A 19,937-nucleotide genomic window follows, 5' to 3' on the forward strand; every position below is an offset into this window, starting at 1 on the left:
TGATAATAAATTAATTAAAAACAATTCATTGGTGCAGCTCCTGGCTGTAAAATAGAAAATAAATACATTAAAAAAACAATTCATTGGTGCAGCCCCGGGCTGAATAATTAATAATAAAAAACAATTCATTGGTGCAGCCCCGGGCTGAATAAGTAATAATAAAAATAAATTCATTGGTGCAGCCCCTGGCTGTAAAATTGATAATAAATTAATTTAAATACAAATCATTGGTTCCTAAACCAACCATAACATTAATTTAAAATGTCAGGCAGCAATGCCCCAACTAGCACATAATGGAAGGAAAGAGGTGCAAGTTGCAATAGTCCTTGGACCCTCCCACCCACCCTTATGTTGTATACGAAATAGGACATTCACAGTTTAACAAACCAATCATTTCAGCGACAAGGACTGCCAACTGTGGCTGAAATGATTGGTTTGTTTGAACCCGCATAAAACAAGCTGCCAATGTGCATTGGACATGGAAATGAAAATGATCCCATACACAAACTGGCTTTAAATTACAAGTTGTTGTCGTCCTCGTCATCCCCATCAGTGTGTACATTCTCTTCTTCACACAATACTAATTTGTCCCCGCTGGAATCCACCATAGGCGCCTATGTAATTTTATGATGCAATTGTTGGTAGAGGTCTTCCTCGTGGAATTTGTAATTCATTTTAATGAACATAATCTTTTCTACATTTTGAGGAAGTAACCTCCTATGCCGATCACTGACAAGGTTGCCAGCTGCACTGAAAACTATTTCGGAGTACACACTGGAGGGTGGGCAACTTAAGTAATGCAAAGCCAGTTTGTGTATGGGACTCCAAATTGCCTCTTTTTCCTGCCAGTACTGAAAGGGACTGTCGGACATGCCTATTAGGATATTATCTCTGAAATAGTCCTCCACCATTCTGTGAATGGAGACCATATCACACAGTCACGGTAGAAGACATGTCACTAGTAGGCAGTTCTCTCAGGCCCGACCAGATATAATTTTTTTGGTGAACGATCTGCATGACCAGCAGGCATTCTGTAAGGAAAATTGAGTTTTATCCTGGCAGCTGCAGAAACTGAAGGAGGAGATGATGGCGTTTCACGTACGGCTGCAGCTGACAATTTTTTTACCAACAGCTTTTTGCATAGTTTTAGATTTCGGTCTGTTGTAATAAAAAAACTCACAAGGTAGGACTTAAACCTAGGATCCAGAATGGTGGCCAAAACATATTTTTCAGATTTCAATAGATTGACGACTCTTGGATCCTGGTGAAGTGATTCAAGGGCTTGATCCACCAGTCCGACATACCTTGCACAATCGCTCCATTTCAATTCCTCCTTCAGTTTCTCCAGCTGTTTTTGCAAAAGTCTGATGAGGGGAATGACCTGACTCAAGTTGGCAGTGTCTGAACTAACTTCACGTGTGGCAAGTTCAAAGGGTTTGAGAACCTTGCACGACACGGAAATTATTCTCCACTGCGCTTGAGTAAGGTGCATTCCCCCTCCACGGCCTATGTCATAGGCCGTTGTATAGCCCTGGATGGCCTTTTGCAGTTCCTCCATCTGCTGAAGCATATAGAGGGTAGAATTCCTCCAAGTTACTACCTCTTGCTTCAGCTGATGGCAGGGCAAATTTAACAGTACCTGCTGGTCATGCAATCTTCGACAAGCGTTTGCCGAATGTCTAAAATTTCCGGATATATTGCGGGCCACCAAGAGCATCTCCTGCACGCCCCTGTCATTTTTAAAAAAATGTTGCACCACCAAATTAATTGTGTGAGCAAAACATGGGACGTGTTGAAATTCGCCCACATGTAATGCTCTCACAATATTGGTGGCATTGTCCGAAATCACAAATCTCGAGGAGAGTCCAAGTGGGGTAAGCCATTTAGCAATGATTTTCCTGAGTTTTCCTAAGAGGTTCTCAGCGGTACGCCTATTAGTCATACCAGTTATACAAAGAGTAGCCTGCCGCTGTATCAGCTGTCTTTTGGTAGATGTTGCTGCTGCTGTTGCTGTTGTAGGCAATACACCTACCCAGTGGGCTGTCAGTAATGTAATCCTTAGTTTGCCCTGTCCCACTTGTCCACATATCAGTGGTCAACTGGACTATGGTTACAATGGCATTTCTGAGGACATTAATAAGGTTTTTTTTAATGTCATTGTACAGACGTGGAATTGCTGTTCTAGCGAAGTGGAATCTAGAAGGGATCTGGTAGCGAGGACCTTAATTAACTGTTGAAAACCCACTGCAGTAATGGCGGATACTGGATGCACATCTAATACCAGCATAGCTGTTATGGCGTCAGTAATCCGCTGTGCAACTGGGTGATTGCTGTCATACTTGTTTGCCTTTGCAAACGATTGTTTGACAGTTAATTGTGTTTTGGAGGATACACTACAAGTAGTCTTCCTCCTGGCCCCCTTCTGGGATGAAGATCCACTCACAGCAACAGCAGCAGCAACAGGCGTAGTCATCAAGGATCCTTTAAAGGAATCACAGATAGGAGAGGTGTCAATCATGCTTCGAATAACAACATTGGATGCAGCAGGACTACTCCCGATGACGAATGAGGATGTTGATGATGGAGATCGAGGGCACTTGGACCCCACAGACAGGGAGCAAGAAGGTGACACTGGACTTGTTACGTTTTTAGTTTTGAAACTTGGTGATATACACTTTGATATTTGAATGCGCTCCAAGTGACGTAACAAGGAGGAGGTTCCTAGGTGGTTTAGGTCCCTCCCTCTACTCACTCTTGCTTGGCGACGATTACATATGGCTTGACAACTGTTGTCCGGATTGGGGAGGAATAATTCCACACGTGAGAAGTGGATTTTTTTGTCTTTTGCCCCGGCATGACAACAACGGGATTTGGCTTTTGCAATCCATGGGCAACAGCTGTTGCCTTACTTACACAAAGGACATCCTCGACATCAACATCCTCATCACCAACATCTTCATCATCAACATCCTCATCATCCTTAGTGCCTTTAACTACCAAAATATCCTCCTCCATGTGCAATTCCCCAGAAGCATCCTTACTGACTACGTCTGCAAGATGTTGACTGCCCTTCCCCACATTTACATCCGTCAGTACACTAGTATTTAGGTCTGGCTCACACATGGCAATCATGGACACACTTGCACTCTCCTCTGGGATTTGTGATTTCGATTTCTCAGGGCATACAATTGTTTTTTTCCGGAGCTGTCTTACTCTTAACAACTTTAAATTTTTTAATGGTACCACCACCACTACTACTACAAGCAGAAGGGATATCAGAATCAGCAGTCAACATAAATAAAGGCCTTTTCCTTTCCTTGCCACTTTGTGTAGTGAATGGCATATTGCCAAGTTTTGTTTATCTAAAGGCAACTTGCCTTTCGATTTTTTTTTTTTTTCTTTACTACAGTAAAAGTAGCTTTACCATATACATAGCGTGACTTAAGCCCTGGGGCATGGGCCTTCATAGAGGATAAGGAAGTTGACAGACTTGCATTATCATGATGACTGCTGGCGACAGCTACAACATGTGGTTCTTGGCCTTGCTCTCCTGTCATGTGACAGCCCTCCATATTTTCTGCGGTCTTGAATCAGTGTCACAAGCACCAATAGTGTAGCCACGGTGCGGTTACAAAATTCTCACACGTGCAGTCGTGCGCACACAGAAAAAAAAATATACAAAAGAAACTTTTTTTTTTCCGGTCCAGAACTTGGGCCCAGAGCACAGGTTGATGACGACTGGAGTCGGGCAGGACTAGGTTGCGTTGCTGTATCTTGTGCGGCTAAGCCTAACACGCGCGCACACACACACACACAGAAAAATATTACACAAAAAATACACTATTTGGGCCCAGATGGACGCAGCAGACAGCACAGCACCAGCCCAAATGGATCAGCAACAGCACCAGCACAGATGGACAGAGCTGACAGCACAGCACCAGCCCAGATGGACAGAGCTGACAGCACAGCACCAGCCCAGATGGACACAGCAGACAGCACAGCACCAGTCCAGATGGATCAGCAAACAGCACCAGCCCAGATGGACACAGCAGACAGCACAGCAGTGACAGCACCAGATGGATCAGCAGTGCAATAGCCTAGGACACAGCAGACAGCACAGTGACAGCACAGCACCAGCACAGGTAAGTACCTCCCAGCCCTACACTACCCACTCTCCCTGTTCAGTCTCCACAGCCGGAGTGAAATGGCGGCCGCCGCGTGGTCCCTTATATATAGAGACAAAAGCTTGCGAGCCGCGAGATTTCGTCTCTACGGTTTTGCCTCGGTTTGAGATCCGGGGCCGGCGGGGGCACGTTTAGGTTCTCGCCCCGGATCTCAAAATTCGGGTGGGTTCAGATCTCTGAGATCCGAACCCGCTAATCTCAAAAATATATATATGAAATGCAGGTAGGTTGTGATTTATAACCTCAATTGGCTGATCATGTGACTTGTTATAGAACTGTCAGTTACTGCATCAACTGCAACTGTTAATATGTCAACTGACGTTGTAATGTAAGCTTATTTTAATTAAATTATATATATATATGAAATTAATTTAGATAGATATATAGATAGAAAGATTGATAGCAATGGTGAAGTGTAGATGAGAATGTTATTTATAACCTCAATAGGCTGATCATGTGACTTGCTATAGTACTGTCGGCTATCAACTGTAACTAACTCTTAATATGTTTACTGACCTTGTAATGTAAGCTTACAGTATTTTAACCAAAATGATAGGTAGATTATAAATAGATAGATAGCAATGGCAAAATAAATTCAGGTTATTTTTCACCTCAGTATACTGACCATGTGACTTGTAACATCATAAACAGCCTTTGTGATGTCACTCTACTTTGGTAGAATGGTCACCATTTTATTATTTTGTAGAGAGCTGTCAGTTATCAAGTCTATCAGCTGATATGCATGTCACAATGTAAGGTATGTTTATTTTAGCCTAAATGTTATATATGAAAATAATGATAGATAGCATTAGTGAAATGCAGGTAAGAAGTGATTTAGAACCTCAATAGACTGATCATGTGACTTGCTATAAAACTGTTAGTTATCAACTGTATTTGTTAATATGCCTACTGACTGTGTAATGTAACTATTTAAACCTAAATGATCGATACATAGATAGCAATGGTGAAATGCAAGAATAGTAGGATGTGATTTATAACCTCAATAGGCTGATAATATTTATTGCTATAGAACTGTTAGTTATCAACTGTAACTGTTAATGTGCCTACTGAACTTGTAATGTAAGCTTATTTTAACCTAAATGATAGATACAGGTTTGGATTAAGGGCCACATGGGCCTGGGGCTGAAAATGTTCAAGGGCATATACTGAGAAGGGGAGGAGCTGTAACCAGTGCTGTGTGGGTGTGACCAGTGACCAGTGCGTGTGTACCCCCCAACACTATCAGCCCCACTGTCTCACAAAATACACTTAGGCCCAAGGGTGGAGCAGCGAGACAGTACTGTCCCGCTGAAATCGAGATGTTGGGGAGGGGTGCGCCCTCTATGGGTGGCGCCCCTGTTTGATCGCACTGGTCAAACACCTCTAGAGCCGGCCCTGCCCAAGTTCTCTGAGTTTGACCGCAACCAAATTCACCCGAACATGCAGCTTGCATATATCAGTGACATATGTGCAGGCTGCTTGCGTGGGGATAAAAAATAAATAATTAAAAGGTTAATGTTTTTTTTTTTTTTTTAAATGACGTAGGGTTCCCCCGTCCAAAAGCATAACCAGCCTCAGGCTCCTGAGTCAGTCCTGGTTCTAAATACACAGGGGGGTAAAATGTCTAAGGTTTCCCCATATTTTAGGAACAAGCACTGGGCTCCCAGACCCAGTCCTAATCTTAAAAATAGTTGAAAAAATGGCATGTGGTTCCCCCTATTTTTAAAACCAGCACCGGACTGAAACCTAGCCGGGGTATAATGCCGCAGCAAGGGGACTCTTACACCGGGTCTCCCCGGCAAAAGCATTAACACCCCAAGCTAGTCAGCCCAAGCCGGGGATCTCAGGGAAGGTGGGGACCCCCCAATAAAGAGGTCCCCCTCTCCCGAGCACCCCAGGCTTACGTTGAAGCTAGGGGCTCTTCCCTGCACCCCTGGCTGGTGGGTGCAGGGGTAATAGTGACAAAAATAGATTTTTACTGTTGTCTTTTACAGTGGAACTACAGGTGCCAGCGTGCCTGCCTTTTGGCACTTGTACAACTACAAGTGCCAGCAGGTGACTGGCACCCGTACCTCCACTGTAAGAAAAATAGTAAAACAATGACATGACACACACACCGTTGAAACTAAAAGTTTATTACATACCTAACACACTCACACATACTGTACATACCTTCTGCCAGATGTTCTGTCCACTTCTCCAGTAGAATTTCCACAGTTTACCTGTGAAAAAAAAAAATCCTACCTTCTGGCATCGCATCTGCCCCCTTCTCCAGTAGGCTCCCTAGGACTTGGCAAAACAAAAAAATGAGGTACGCGGACCAATTCGAACATGTAAAGGTATGTGTTACGACATATATATCTACCACTGCGAATGACACAGTCCGTCTGTTTCTGTCAACCAATCAGTGGCCGATAACTGTAGAATGGCCTCTGATTGGCTGGCAGGCCTGGCAAATGACAGAAACCAGCCGCTCTCTATCATTCACGGTGGTAGAGTTATATGTGATAACATATATATATGTAGAATGTAAGCTCTTATGAGCAGGGCCCTCTACCCTCTTGTGCTTCTCCCTACTTTACTTTCATCTACTTCTTACTCCCCACTAGGGCGCCTAACACTTAGGCCCGTATTCAATTTGAGGCGAAAAGTCCAGACTTTTCGCCTGCTGGACTTTTCGCCTCCTTCGCCTGTTTTCCAGGCGGAAAAGTATTGCGTGCGTGCCCGCTATTCCCCGTATTCAATTCCAAAGTAGGCGAAAACGGGAACAGCCAAAACTTGGATCAGCGAAAAAATACGGGAATTTTTGGGAAAATTCTGTGAATGTCCTTGACCTGGGGGATCACTATGGGTACCTCCGTTTTTCCCTGCAGAAGAAAGTCAGGTTTTTAAATAGCCGAGGCAGGTGCTTTTTTCCTGACTTTGAAGAAGTGATGCAGAAGAGCACTTATCTTTTGTTTTTTGTTTTTAAAAGTGGTCCCTTCAAATTTGGGGCACTTGAAAATGGGTACTAGCATATTTTTAAGTCCCTAAATTAATTTTTTTTAAATTCTGCAAAAATGCACCTGCCACTACTCTGTGCAATGAGGAAAACACCTGCCACATATAAGGGGAGCCGTGTTGATTTAGTTTGTCTATTTTAAAAGTATTTTTAAGTTTTAGTTTTTCACCCCCCCAAAAAAAAAATCACAGATGCAGACAGAAAGCCATCGCAAAGTGAGTGTCGTGACGTCAGCATTTGGGGATGGTGACTGGGGAGAAACGCAGGTGTGCCTGTCAGTTTGAATGACTTTTTCTGGGCGTGCATAAATTAGCCACTGCGACGGCATACGCAGCTTGAGTGCTCACGTGTACAACAAGACTTGCAATTTCTGAGACAGGTCAGAGCTGCTGTAATTCTGCGTAAGGGGCCGATGTTACGATGTATATGCAGGACTGTGAGTGAGAAAGCGGTATGGCGCGTCTCTATGCTGGCTGAGCGGTTGCAAACAGCATATTTTTCACAGCAAAACTGCATTTATGTATTATGAGCTTTTCTTTTTGTTCATGCTTCTTAGTTTATTACTTTTATTATGATCCTCTATAGTTTACCAATTATGATTTTTTTGTATATTTTCACTGCTTGTTCTTTCGGTATCTTTTATTCTGCATTAGTCAATGTCCTTTCTCTCTACATCTCAGACTACCCTTCCCACCTTCAGAAATGACCAGAGAATTGATCTCCCCAAGCCAATCTCCAAGACTATGTATGGTAAGTACTTGTCTTAAAGATACAAATATGATATTTATTTATTGTAAATTTAGCTTCACAATAGTGAGAGTACAACACTGGATTGTTCGTTATTAATGTGTTAGTGCTCATTGTCATGTCATTAACCGTTATAACAAAAAGTTCAGTTATAAAATACGGATAGGTTCAGATTTAACTAGTTTGATTATATGACTGGCTTACATCATAAACAGCTGTTTTGATGTCACTCGGTTTGGGTATTACAGGGAGTGTCTACTACAGGACAGTCAGTTACCAGCAATTTCTGAGTAGGTGTTTACTGTGATGATTTGTGACTACTTCTTCTAAGTTCCACAACATTGTCTCAGGTAGGCTAATTTCTGTACGTTTAAAAATTCTACTTACCGGTATGAGTAAATTTAATTTTAAAAATGTGAAAAAAAATAGGGTTATATAGTAAAACTAGCAACTGACCCAGGGGGAGATGTATTAAAGCTTGGAGAGAGCTAAAGTACTAACCAGTCAGTCTCTAACCATCACTTTACAGGCTGTGTTTGAAGAATTACAGTTAGAAGCTGACTGGTTAAGCAAGTGGTTTTTGTCCTTTCTAGGACGGACATCTGGGGGTAAATACAGTATAATAGCCCGTGCGGTGCAGGCATTAGTGCATTTCTGGCGAGTTTGTTGATTTTTCTTTTTAAATGATTGCCACTTTAAAGCATCCTGCAAACTTGCTGAATCGCATGGGATATGATATTTACCCCCTGGTGACCAAAACTCGTCAATGTTTGTTTGTTGTGTTTTTTGTCTACACACTCCCCACCTCTTCATCCCAAGTCCCTGCCTCCTCCTCTACCCTGTCTATTATTATCGACTCCCTTATGTCACTGGCCAAAACCCTCCCCCTCACCCGAGTCCCTTTCCCCTCCTTTTTATAAACAAAAGACACAAAAAAGACTACGAGCTAATCCATGAATCAAATGTTGTAAGAAATAGCAGCGCATTCACACCACAACAAAACAATGGTGATGCACTAATAAACAGATAAATATTATACTGTACTATGTAATTCCCAAAATGGCAGAAAAAAATCTCAAGGCACCACCTATGTAATATTAATAATCTTTATAGAAAAAGAATACGTCAGTCACATTTACACTTATAAATAATCACATTATCCAAAATAAAAAACTCAAGTGCACTCCTAAAAATTTAAATATATAAAAAATATACTGCCTCTAAAGAAAGTAAACCACTGGATCTTTGGTGCCTAGAGCAATCTCTTGTCAAATTAATGACATATGGAAAATCCGATAATAAATATATAAAGCTCTGCGTCCGGAAAGTATTCACAATGCTTCACTTTTTCCACATTTTGTTAGATTACAGCCTTATTCCTAAATGGAATAAAGTAATTTTTGTCCTCAAAATTCTACAAACAATACCCCAAATAACAACGTGTAAAACTTTTTTTTGACATTTTTGCAAATTTAATAAAAAAAAAACCCAAAACACTAATAAATCACATGTATATAAGTATTCACGGCCTTTGCCATGAAGCTCAAAATTGAGCTAAGGTGCATCCTGTTTCCACTGATCATCCTTGAGATGTTTCTACAGCTTAATTGGAGTCCAACTGTGGTAAATTCAGTTGATTGGACATGATTTCGAAAGGCATACACCTGTCTATATAGGGTCCCACACATGACAGTGCATGTCAGAGCACAAACCAAGCATGAAGTCCAAGGAATTGTCTGTAGACCTCCGAGACAGGATGGTCTCGAGGCACAAATCTGGGGAAGGGTACAGAAAAATATCTGCTGCTTTGAAGGTCCCAGTGAGCTCAGTGGCCTCCATCATCCATAAATGGAAGAAGTTTGGAACCACCAGGACTCTTCTAGAGTTGGCCGGCCGTCTAAACTGAGCGATCGTGGGAGAAGGGCCCTAGTCAGGGAGGTGACCAAGAACCCGATGGTCACTCTGTCAGAGCTACAGCATTCCTCTGTGGAGAGAGGAGAACCTTCTATTCCAGAAGGACAACCATCTCTGCAGCAATCCACCAATCAGCCTGTATGGTAGAGTGGCCAGACAGAAGCCACTCCTTAGTAAAAAAGCACATGGCAGTCCACCTGGAGTTTTCCAAAATGCACTCTCGGACCATGATGAGACAAAGATTGAACTCTTTGGCGTGAATGCCAGGCGTTATGTCTGGAGGAAACCAAGCACTGCTCATCACCAGGCCAATACCATCCCTACAGTGAAGCATGGTGCTGGCAGCATCATGCTGTGGGGATGTTTTTCAGCGGCAGGAACTGTGAGACTACTCAGGATAGAGGGAAAGATGAGTGCAGCAATGTACAGAGACATCCTGGATAAAAACCTGCTCCAGAGCGCTCTTGACCTCAGATTGGCGCGATGGTTCATCTTTCAGCAGGACAATGACCCTAAGCACACAGCCAAGATATCAAAGGAGTGACTTCAGGACAACTCTGTGAATGTCCTTGAGTGGCCCAGACAGAGCCCAGACTTGAATCCAATTGAACATCTATGGAGATATCTGAAAATGGCTGTGCACCGACGCTTCCCATCCAATCTGATGGAGCTTGAGAGGTGCTGCAAAGAGGAATGGGCGAAACTGCCCAAAGATAGGTGTGCCAAGCTTGTGGCATCACATTCAAAAAGACTTGAGGCTGTAATTGCTGCCAAAGGTGCATCAACAAAGTATTGAGTAAAGGTTGTGAATACTTATGTACATGTGATTTCTTAGGTTTTTTTTTTTATTAAATTTGCAGAAATCACAGAAAACCTTTTTACATGTTGTCATTATGAGGTATTGGGGCAGATGTATGAAGCTGTGGAAAGTGATAAAGTGCAGAGTGATAAATGACCAACCAATCCGCTCCCACCTCTCATTTTTCAAATACAGCCTGTAACATGACAGTTGTGAGCTGATTGGTTGATCGTTTATCACTCTGCACTTTATCACTTTCCAGAGCTTCATACATTTGCCCCATTGTGTGTAGAATTTTGAAAACAAAAATGAATTTATTCCATTTTGGAATGAGGCTGTAACATAACAAAATGTGGAAAAAGTGAAGCGTTGTGAATGCACTGTATATGCGCACACTGTTATACCAGTGTCTCACCCCATCAATACCTACTTGCAGAGTCCCATGAACAATCTGCTGAGTTTAGAAGGACACACCTCCTAATAAGCACTCTCACGGTGGGCACTTCTGGTAAGTAGTGGGGGTCCGGTCTGTGTTTCACATGTGCAGCTGATAGCCAAGGGAGTTTCCAATGCACAAACCCAAACAAAGTGAGCTGTTTTGAGTCACAGTCGCTTGTATAATTGTGCTGATGGAGCTTCCAGCTCCTGGCTTTAGACTCAGTCTATTAGGCTTCCACGGCACCAGATCCCCGTTGCAGTATCGTGGCAGCAAAGCTGTGGTATACAATCACTGGCAGGTAAATCTCTGACCGGTTTCGCTCCAATATGGGGTCTTTATCAAAGAGGAATCATATGCAGGACAAGACGTTTCTTCATTCAAATATTTAACTTGCCAATCAACATATCATCCATACCTGTTGACCTAGGTGTGCTCAGATCAGCATTTCTCTTAATTGAGTCTTGTGTCTAAATTCTACAGACTAAAAACTCATAAGGTTATAAATATAGACATGCACAATTTATATCCATAATACATATAATATTCAATAAAATATTATTATAAACGTACATTTTTTCTACTTCAGGGTCCATAGGGGGTCCACAGGGTTGACCTTTGGGTATAGGTTGGGGAACCAAATCCGGGCACCACGCAGTTAAAGCTTTCAGCTCCCAGGATGCACTGGGTCCACTCTCCCTATAACCCCGCCCCCCCAGCCAGAGGCACCTCAGTTTAAGTTGGTGCCCGGCTGATTAGCAGCCCCTAAGCTTTAATTTTTTCTAAGAACAAAGTTTTTTATTTTTTACTTTGGACTTTTAGAGCGGCAGCGTCGGACTGTCCATAGGACATCCAAGCTGCCACTCCGTCACCCCGCCGGCGCTGAGACGCCAGTACAGATTTGGGGATCTCAGCGGGACCCCAGAGTCTGTACTAGCCGGACTCTGTGGGCGCCCAGGACTGCTGCCGCATCCACAGGGAGCAGGTAAGGTCGCGGGTCACCGCTTGCGGTGATCCGCGCATTTCATATGCAGTCCTGTACCTCCGGTCTCCGGGGACAGACCGGAGGTGGCGGCGGGCCCCCCCCATACCCCATGTGTCCACTAGACCACCAGGGACTTAGCGATCAGCGCTGGGAGACGGCGCCACGGGGGTTAATAGCCGGCCAAGGGAGGCAGCCTTCCCTGTTACAGTGGCTCCTCCCCTCAGCTCAGCGCGCCTTTCAGTGTCCAAAGTCTGGCGTCGCTGAGCTGCTTCCTCCGCGGGCCGCGCTGCTTCTGAGGTCTCCAGCGGCCATGTTCTCTGTGGTGCAGCGGCAGATCTCCGGAGATGGCGTTTGTCTCAGTCCCCCTGCATATCTCACCATTAGGTGAGTGTACACAGCACTATAGCCTTCCCAGACACTGAATCTGGGCAGTTGAATGTAGCGACATAGTGCAGTATATTATGTCATGCTTATGTATGTATATATATATATATATGTCTGCATTGTTTGTGACTTATGCTAGTGCTGACTGTCTGTACTTTGGACCTCATTCAGAGTCGGTCGAAGCGGCCACACGGTCGTACGCCACCGATGTTCGCAATACTGCGCATGCGTTAAGTTCGCAATGCGCTTGCGCAAACTAGCCGCTACGATCAGAAATTTCTCTCTCCTTGAACACAGCCAGGTTGGTAGTTTGAGTGACAGATAGAGGCGTTTGTGGGTGGTAACAGGGGAAGGTGCTTGAAAACGGGGGTGTGGAGATCTGAACGCAGGCGTGCCTAATTATGCGAACAGCGTTTTATGGGAGTGCATACGGTTTATGGGAGTGCATAATTAGCAAAGTAGCGTCATGGCACATGTTCCATGGGAGGTTTTTACACTGACATGATCGTAGAGCTTAAGAGAGGGTATGGTCAACCTTAAGCTGTACGACCAGTTCCGATGGTTACCGATGCGCGCGATTAATCCTTATATGCCCGGAGATGACGTGTAATGCGTACGAGAAGGGGGCGTATTTTTTGGTCTTCCGGCCGCTTCCTCCCCTTGGTTGGCCAGTAACCGATCCGAACTTAGGGACGCAACTTGCGAGGGAATCATTTGCATATCCGGCCCCTTTTCCTGTACGACCGTGCGGCCGCTTCGACCGACTCTGAATGAGGTCATTTATCCTTTCACCTGTCAGTGTATATCTATCCCTTTTCTTTACAATCTGCCCTAATACAGCTGTACTTAGGGTGGTTCTGAGACGTCACATATATATACTCGTTAATATTTGTGAGGTTTGTCACATACTGTTGCGTGCTGCACGTTGCCATATTTTTAGGTGGAACTGTGTGTTGCATACACTGAAAATGGGTCCCTGCAGCTAGTTTTAGCATTAGTCGGGACCAGTATAGCGCTGCTTGATTCTGACAAGGAGAGCGTGATACTGCGCCCATTTTTACTATCCTGCAAGTCATGTGCTGCAGGTGTTAGTGCGGTGGATTTGACTCATAAAGGGTTATGTATGTGGCGCCATCTGGTGCCGGGCCCCTTACACGACCCCCTTGGGCGGTTTGTTTCTTGGGATCCTCTCCATTGCGGATCGCCGGGCAGGCCCCTTTGTTGTAACTCACTTGGGGTTACTTCTCCATACTGCCCTTTTCATCTCAGGGTATCTCGCAGTTTCTTGCACTCTACTCCTGTGACACAGACTATCGCTCCTTGCAGGTGTTTTTCACAGTACATGAATTCCCCCTGGTGCCACAATGGTCTGTCATGCCCCTTGCAGGGATTACCACAACAGCCACCCTGGGTGGATGTTGTTTTTCTACGAAACGCAAAATGGCGTGGTTACTTCCCAGTTGGCTCTGCCGTGAACTGGATGCTGTTTTGGGCTCTTCCCTCTTACACGGGGGGGGGCCTATTTCAAGTATTTTTATCCATGCTTTGGGGCTGGTAGCAGGTCCATTCTGGTTAGAGAGAATGTTGATCCTGCACCTGTATCTTACACCCTCAGTCTAACGGGCCTTCGGGTTCCCTGTTTCTACCTAGCGGGTGGATCGCATGGCGGGACTCTGGCTGTCGCTAGATACGAAGTATCACAACAGCAATTTGGCCTCCGGTCCCAAATTCCCTGAGGGTCATCACGAGCCCCTCCTGGGGTGGATCGGCATGTTACTCGTCTGATTACAGACGTTACTATGCCTTATATTCCTGCGTGGTCAGATTCTACGGATCCGTAGGTGGTAAATCTGCCTGAAATCAGTATACTCGCTTTCAGGGGCTGTTACCCATCCTACCATGGCTATAGCATGGTTGGTTGATACTATTGCATACTGGGCTGATGCATTTGGGACATTTTTTCCCCTCCATCACGTCTGGGGTTCAAATGTCTTTGGTCGCTCACATACTGTATGCTGTTGTCGTATGTGGTTGTATACCAGTCTCCTAATTTTCAGAGTTCCGGCTGTGACTGTAACCGCTGTACTACCCTATGGCTGAGCTCTGGGAATGCAGAGGTGCAGATACCATCTACAGGGAATATCTTGTTTGGTCCTGACCTTGACAAGATTGTAGTTTTACTAACGACACGTTTACCGCCTTCAGCTACTCCCACTACAGGGCCTCAGACTAAATCTGTTACGTCTTTTGGTCCTCACAGTCAGGCTAAAGGCCTGTTTCTTCTTAGGCTGTCAGCCTCTACAAGGGCCGCCATATCCAGTACTGAGCAGACCTGGACTTCCAGCCGACCTTGCTTCTGAACCTAAGGATAATTCTTCAGCCTAACGGGACAGGTCTACAACTGGGGGATTCCAGAGTGAGCTACTGACTTTCTCAGTGCGCCCACTGCTGGTGTCAGGTCACCACAGCTGCATAGGTAGGAGTGGTACTCTCTCACGGGTACGTCCTCTCATTGCTCAGACGGCCTCTTTACAGGTGGTGGTGCGCGGGCCGTTCTTCAGACCCGAACAGGGCCTTACATATCCAGAAAGCTATACAGTCTTTGCGGTAAGCAGAGCTAGTTAGGCCATCCCCACTATCTCAACGAGGGACTGGTTGTTCTGCTTTCTTTCTGGTGCAGCGGCTGAATGGTCCTCTTTGGCCTATTCTCTGTTTCAATTCCCTGAACCAGTTTCTAAAGGTACATATAGAGATCTCTCATCAGCATGGGCTCAGGTTTGCTGTGCCACAGCAACACTTGCAATTTTTCGGGCTCTGCCTTTTGGGACTGTCCTCAGCCCCACGGGGGTTTACCAGCTTTATGGATTTTCTGACTGTTCCCCGGTTCAGTATATCCGACTGCTCCAGTATCTGGACGGCCTCCTGCTCTTAGCAGGATGACCGAGGTACTCTACAGCCAGGTCAGAATGGCCGGGGCTTCTTCGCGGCGCAGATGTTAGTCAGCGGGGGGAAAAGTCCTCCATGCATCCCTCTCAGGGTATTCTTCATCTGGGAACCCTGCTGGATTCTCAGAAATCTGAGAATTCTTTTGGCATATGACAGGATCTCCACTCCTTGACTAGGAGTATGCGGATGTCTATGTGGTCGACATATGTCAGTACACTCTGGGATGCGTGGTCAAATATCCTGAGTGTCTGCCTTTGGATAGGTGGAATGGGCTTAGTTCTATTCCAGGCCTTTCCATAATTGGCTCCTCTCCAGATGGAACGAGTTTTTTCCGTCGGATCACTGTTCAAACGACGATGCTCTCTCCGGAGGCGAGTCGGTCACTGTCCAGGTGGCTATGGCCATCTCGTCCAGGGCATTCTTTTGCTACGAACAGTGTCTGGTTCGCATTTGTTTCAGTACAGTTGGACGTCTGTCGATTCCGCCCTACCAATTAACTTGTTGGAACTTTAGGCTGTCTTGGGCCTTCACTGGCATTACACGTATATTTCAGGGTAAACCTCAAAAGGGTCAGTCCGACAGTGTTACGACAGTGGCTTCCATCTTGGCAACACTGTTCGTTGGGTGGCAATGACAGAATTGTCTCACATTCTGACATAGGCCGAGGGTCAACTCCAGGCCAACTCTGCAGCGTTCAGTCTAGGAGCTCTCCATTGGGAGGCGGGCTTCCTCAGCCGTCACGAGGTGCCTCCCAGGGACTAGTCTCTTCTCCAAGAGATGTTTCGTCTCCTGGTGAGCAGAGGGGGCCTCCCTGAGGTGATCCTCATGGCCTTCTGACTTTATCACACACTACCAGTGTTACGGTCCAGCACTAGGGGTTTTGAAGCAACCTTCAGTGACTTTGTCGGTGAAGTGGTCCTTCCACTTTGTGTACCTGGGTCCTCTGGTCTCCTTTCTTCCTCGAGGTCTTCGGAAGCTACATTTGAGACAGAGATACTTTCCTGCTGGTGGCTCCTGATTGCCCCAGATGTCAGGGGTACTTGGATTTTCGGAATTTCCATACCGATACTCCATTCCTGATGCTTCACTATCCGGACCTGTTGTCACAGGGTCCTTGTGTGGCCCTGGACCTGGATCGTTTGTCTTTGACTACGTCCCTACGGGGGTCCTACGGCTTCCCTGGCTTTGTCATCAGAGCACATAGATCAGCTTTTGCTGGGACCTTCCACAGGCTGTGGCAGGCTTAATTCTTATGGTATCGTACCTGTCGCTACGATCCTCCGGCGTTCAGGATTTCCAGATATTCTGGCATTACTTCCTGCTGGCTTGGGTCTCACCCTCCGCTTGCCCTTCCTGACAGTGCGGAACTCTACACTGTCAGTATGGTTAAGACGTGGAATTGCTCCACTCTGGTATCCAGTTCATCCTTCAGAGTGTTTTCTGGATTATGCCGCCATTTATCCCCCCTAGGGGCTCCTTGGGAGTTAGTAGTGGTTCTTCGTTCGCTCCGGGGACAGTCAATGGAACCACTGGATGTGATAGCCATTACATGGTCTATTGCTTAGGTTCTCTCTCTCTCTCCGTCTCTTATGGCGTTTATATCCGCCAGGTGAGTGTCGAAATTGGGAGTGTTCTCAGGTGGCTCCCTCTTCTGGATGGTATTATGTCAGGGTGTGAGTTGCACTCGCCCTGTGTTTCTTCTTAAAGTGGTTTTTAGGTTCCATATTGTTCTGGAACTTAGGGTACGGCCATTCAGTCTCCAGTCCTCTCGGCTGGTGTGGCCTCATTGACTGCGGTCCTGCCTCTTTGGATTTATGTGATCCGTTCAAGTTCCTTAGGGAAATCGGACTCCTTATTTGTGGTCTAAGATTTCTGGTTTTTACAGGAAGGGATGGCCGGCCTATAACCAGTTGTTGGCTGGATGGCTTCGTATGTCTTCCTCAGGGGCCTACCCATGGGTAGGCCTTTCTGTTGTTGATGCTTGTTTTTCTCGGGCCCTGTACCACTCGTGGGCGGCTCGCTGTGGCGCCTCGGCTGTTCTGCCTTACTAGGTGGCCACGTGGTCTTCTGTCCACACCTTTTTAAGGTTCTAGGCATTGGTTTTCCTTTGCATCTCAGTACAGGAGTGTCCCCACCCTTGGTTGAACTGCTTTGGGACATCCCCAAGGTCAACCCTGTGGACCCCCTATGGACCCTGAAGTAGAAAACAAGAGATATGGTAAGAACTTGCCTTTGTTATCTCTGTTTCTACGAAGTCCATAGGGTCCACAGGGCGCCCGCCCTGACGCACCTGGCTTCATATGGGCTGTGTTACTGGTCACCGGTTTCCCGTCTCCTTTTCTGTGAGTATGGTTCTTGAGTGTTCCAGTTTTCTCTCTCTCTCTTTCTTTCCTCCTTTGGCTACTTACAAACTGAGATGCCTCTGGCTGGGGGGGCGGGGCATAGCGCTCACAAGCGGGTCGATGGTCGGGGCTCGCAGCAAAATGGGATGACAGCTCGCCCCATTCTGTAGGCGGGTCGGGGGGTGGCTGCACAAACGAGGCGTTCCTGAAGGAATGCCTGCCGTGTTTGGGCGGCCCTAATGACCTCACATGTGATGTCAGTAGTGAATTTCCTGCTTTATTAGAGCAGGAGGTTCACTGGGGCTTGTAGTGGAATAATCACGACCATCGCCAGGCCGCCCTCACAAGCTGTGGCTGGTCACCCGCAGCTAGGCGAGTGGCCTGGAGGCGGATTTTTAAATCCGCCCTGATTCAGAGCGAGCACTCGCAAATAGCGAGCGCCTCTGAATCAAGACCATAGCCCTTTTAAAGAGCCAGACCCAATTCCAGGACCTCATATTTAAAGGTTTTTGCTATACTATTTTAAGTAGAGATGTACGGTTCAGTTTTCCTGGATACTAAACACACTCAAACTTAGGGGTTCCAAGTCGAACCAAGCCCTGGCTTAGGTCTTCATGCCAACTTCAGATCCCAATACAAGCCAAAACAACTTCCCCATGCCAGATCTTTAGTGTTTTGAATTGCGTCATCTTCCTGGTGTCGGACCTCGCGTTTCTCGATTGCATATAAAAGTCCCTCCTTCGTAATCAGGCGCCATTTCACACAGGAGACCGGAGGAAGAGGGTATGAGGCTGGGCTGGAGAACTAAAAAGAAAGTAAAAACAATTAGGAGCTCTGGGCCTGATTCAGAGCCGGACGCTCTGAATCAGGGCCGTCCTAGTTAAATTTGGAGCGGCCTTTTGGACGCTCGCATAGCTGTGGGTTACCACCCACAGCTTATGCGAGCGTCAATGATGATGGTCGCGATGGTCAAGACCATTGCGACCATCAGGCTTGCGACGAGACCCTTGCGGTAGGGTCTCGCTGCCGCAAGCCCCGGAGTGATTTTGGCTCTATCAGAGCCAAAATCACTCCCACTGACATCACTAGTGATGTCAGTGGGGCCGGACCCAGACGGTAGGCGTTCCCATGGGAACGCCTCCGTCTGGGCAGCCACGCCCCCGGCACACCCCTTTGGTGCGAGACCTGGAGCGACGGCTTCCCCGTCCCTCGCCGGGTCTTGCGCATGCGCACGACGGAGCTCCCTCGACCCGCTTGCGAGCGTACAGCACCAAAGGGGGTGTGCTGTCGATGGTGAGTGAGAATGCCTACCGTCTGAGTCCGGCCCCACTGACATCAGTAGTGATGTCAGTGGGAGTGATTTTGGCTCTGATAGAGCCAAAATCACTCCAGGGCTTGCGGCAGCGAGACCCGACCGCAGGGTCTCGTCACAAGCCCGAAAGGTCGCGATGGTCTTGACCATCGCGACCATCATCATGGATGCTCGCTATAGCTGTGGGTGGTAACCCACAGCTATGCGAGCGTCCATGAGGCCGCTCCAAGTTGAGGTAGGAGGACCCTGATTCAGAATGAGCTCTCTGGTCAGAGCGTCCAGCTCGGAATCAGGCCGTGATTACGCAGTTCTCGCGGAATCAGTGTTTTCTCGCGTGGAAGTCCTGTTTCTGGACGCGGGGAAAAAGCTATTTTATTGAATTGCTTAACCCCGCGCCGCAGGACTTTCACCCCTCAATTACTCGCAGGAGAACACCCGCGGGTAATTGGATATGCACCTAAGTCTGCATTTGTCACCATTAAAACAGGCAAATCAGTTTTCCAAACAAAACTAAGGCTGAAGAACAAACTGTGTGTGCAAACTTCACAAATCCCTGAGGAGAGTCTAAGTATGTCCAGTAGTGCTTTGTGTGACTCCGACATTTTTGACACTGTACTCTTAGAGAAGCTTCCTTCCACCATTTCCACACCCTCTACAAATGTTGAGATGAGCAGCAGTAAAAGTAAAGATGGTTTTTGCCCATGATAAGAAGGCCATTGTCATGCCATAAGACCAAAAATCCACCTTTTTCATGTTGAATTATTTTTACCCAAATCCTAATAAAATTTTTCAAGCCATTTGAACCATTTGTGAAGCTAAAGAGGTAGGGACATTAAACATCTAGGAATCTCCTACCTGTTACATCACTTGCAAATCCAAATTATTTG

At 46.2% G+C, this 19,937-nt stretch overlaps 1 long non-coding RNA gene across 1 annotated transcript in view; it reads left to right on the forward strand.

The window, feature by feature from the left end:
* Nucleotides 1–19,937, forward strand: part of LOC148525083 (uncharacterized) — a 132,206-nt gene that overhangs the window by 78,963 nt on the left and 33,306 nt on the right. The window contains exon 2 of the long non-coding RNA XR_015878314.1: nucleotides 7,866–7,935. This is a non-coding gene — a long non-coding RNA (uncharacterized LOC148525083). The remainder of the gene's footprint in view (nucleotides 1–7,865; nucleotides 7,936–19,937) is intronic.

The sequence above is a fragment of the Taudactylus pleione genome, unplaced genomic scaffold (assembly GCF_031769625.1).
Source record: "Taudactylus pleione unplaced genomic scaffold, aTauple2 ptg000113l, whole genome shotgun sequence".
Taxonomy (NCBI): domain Eukaryota; kingdom Metazoa; phylum Chordata; class Amphibia; order Anura; family Myobatrachidae; genus Taudactylus; species Taudactylus pleione.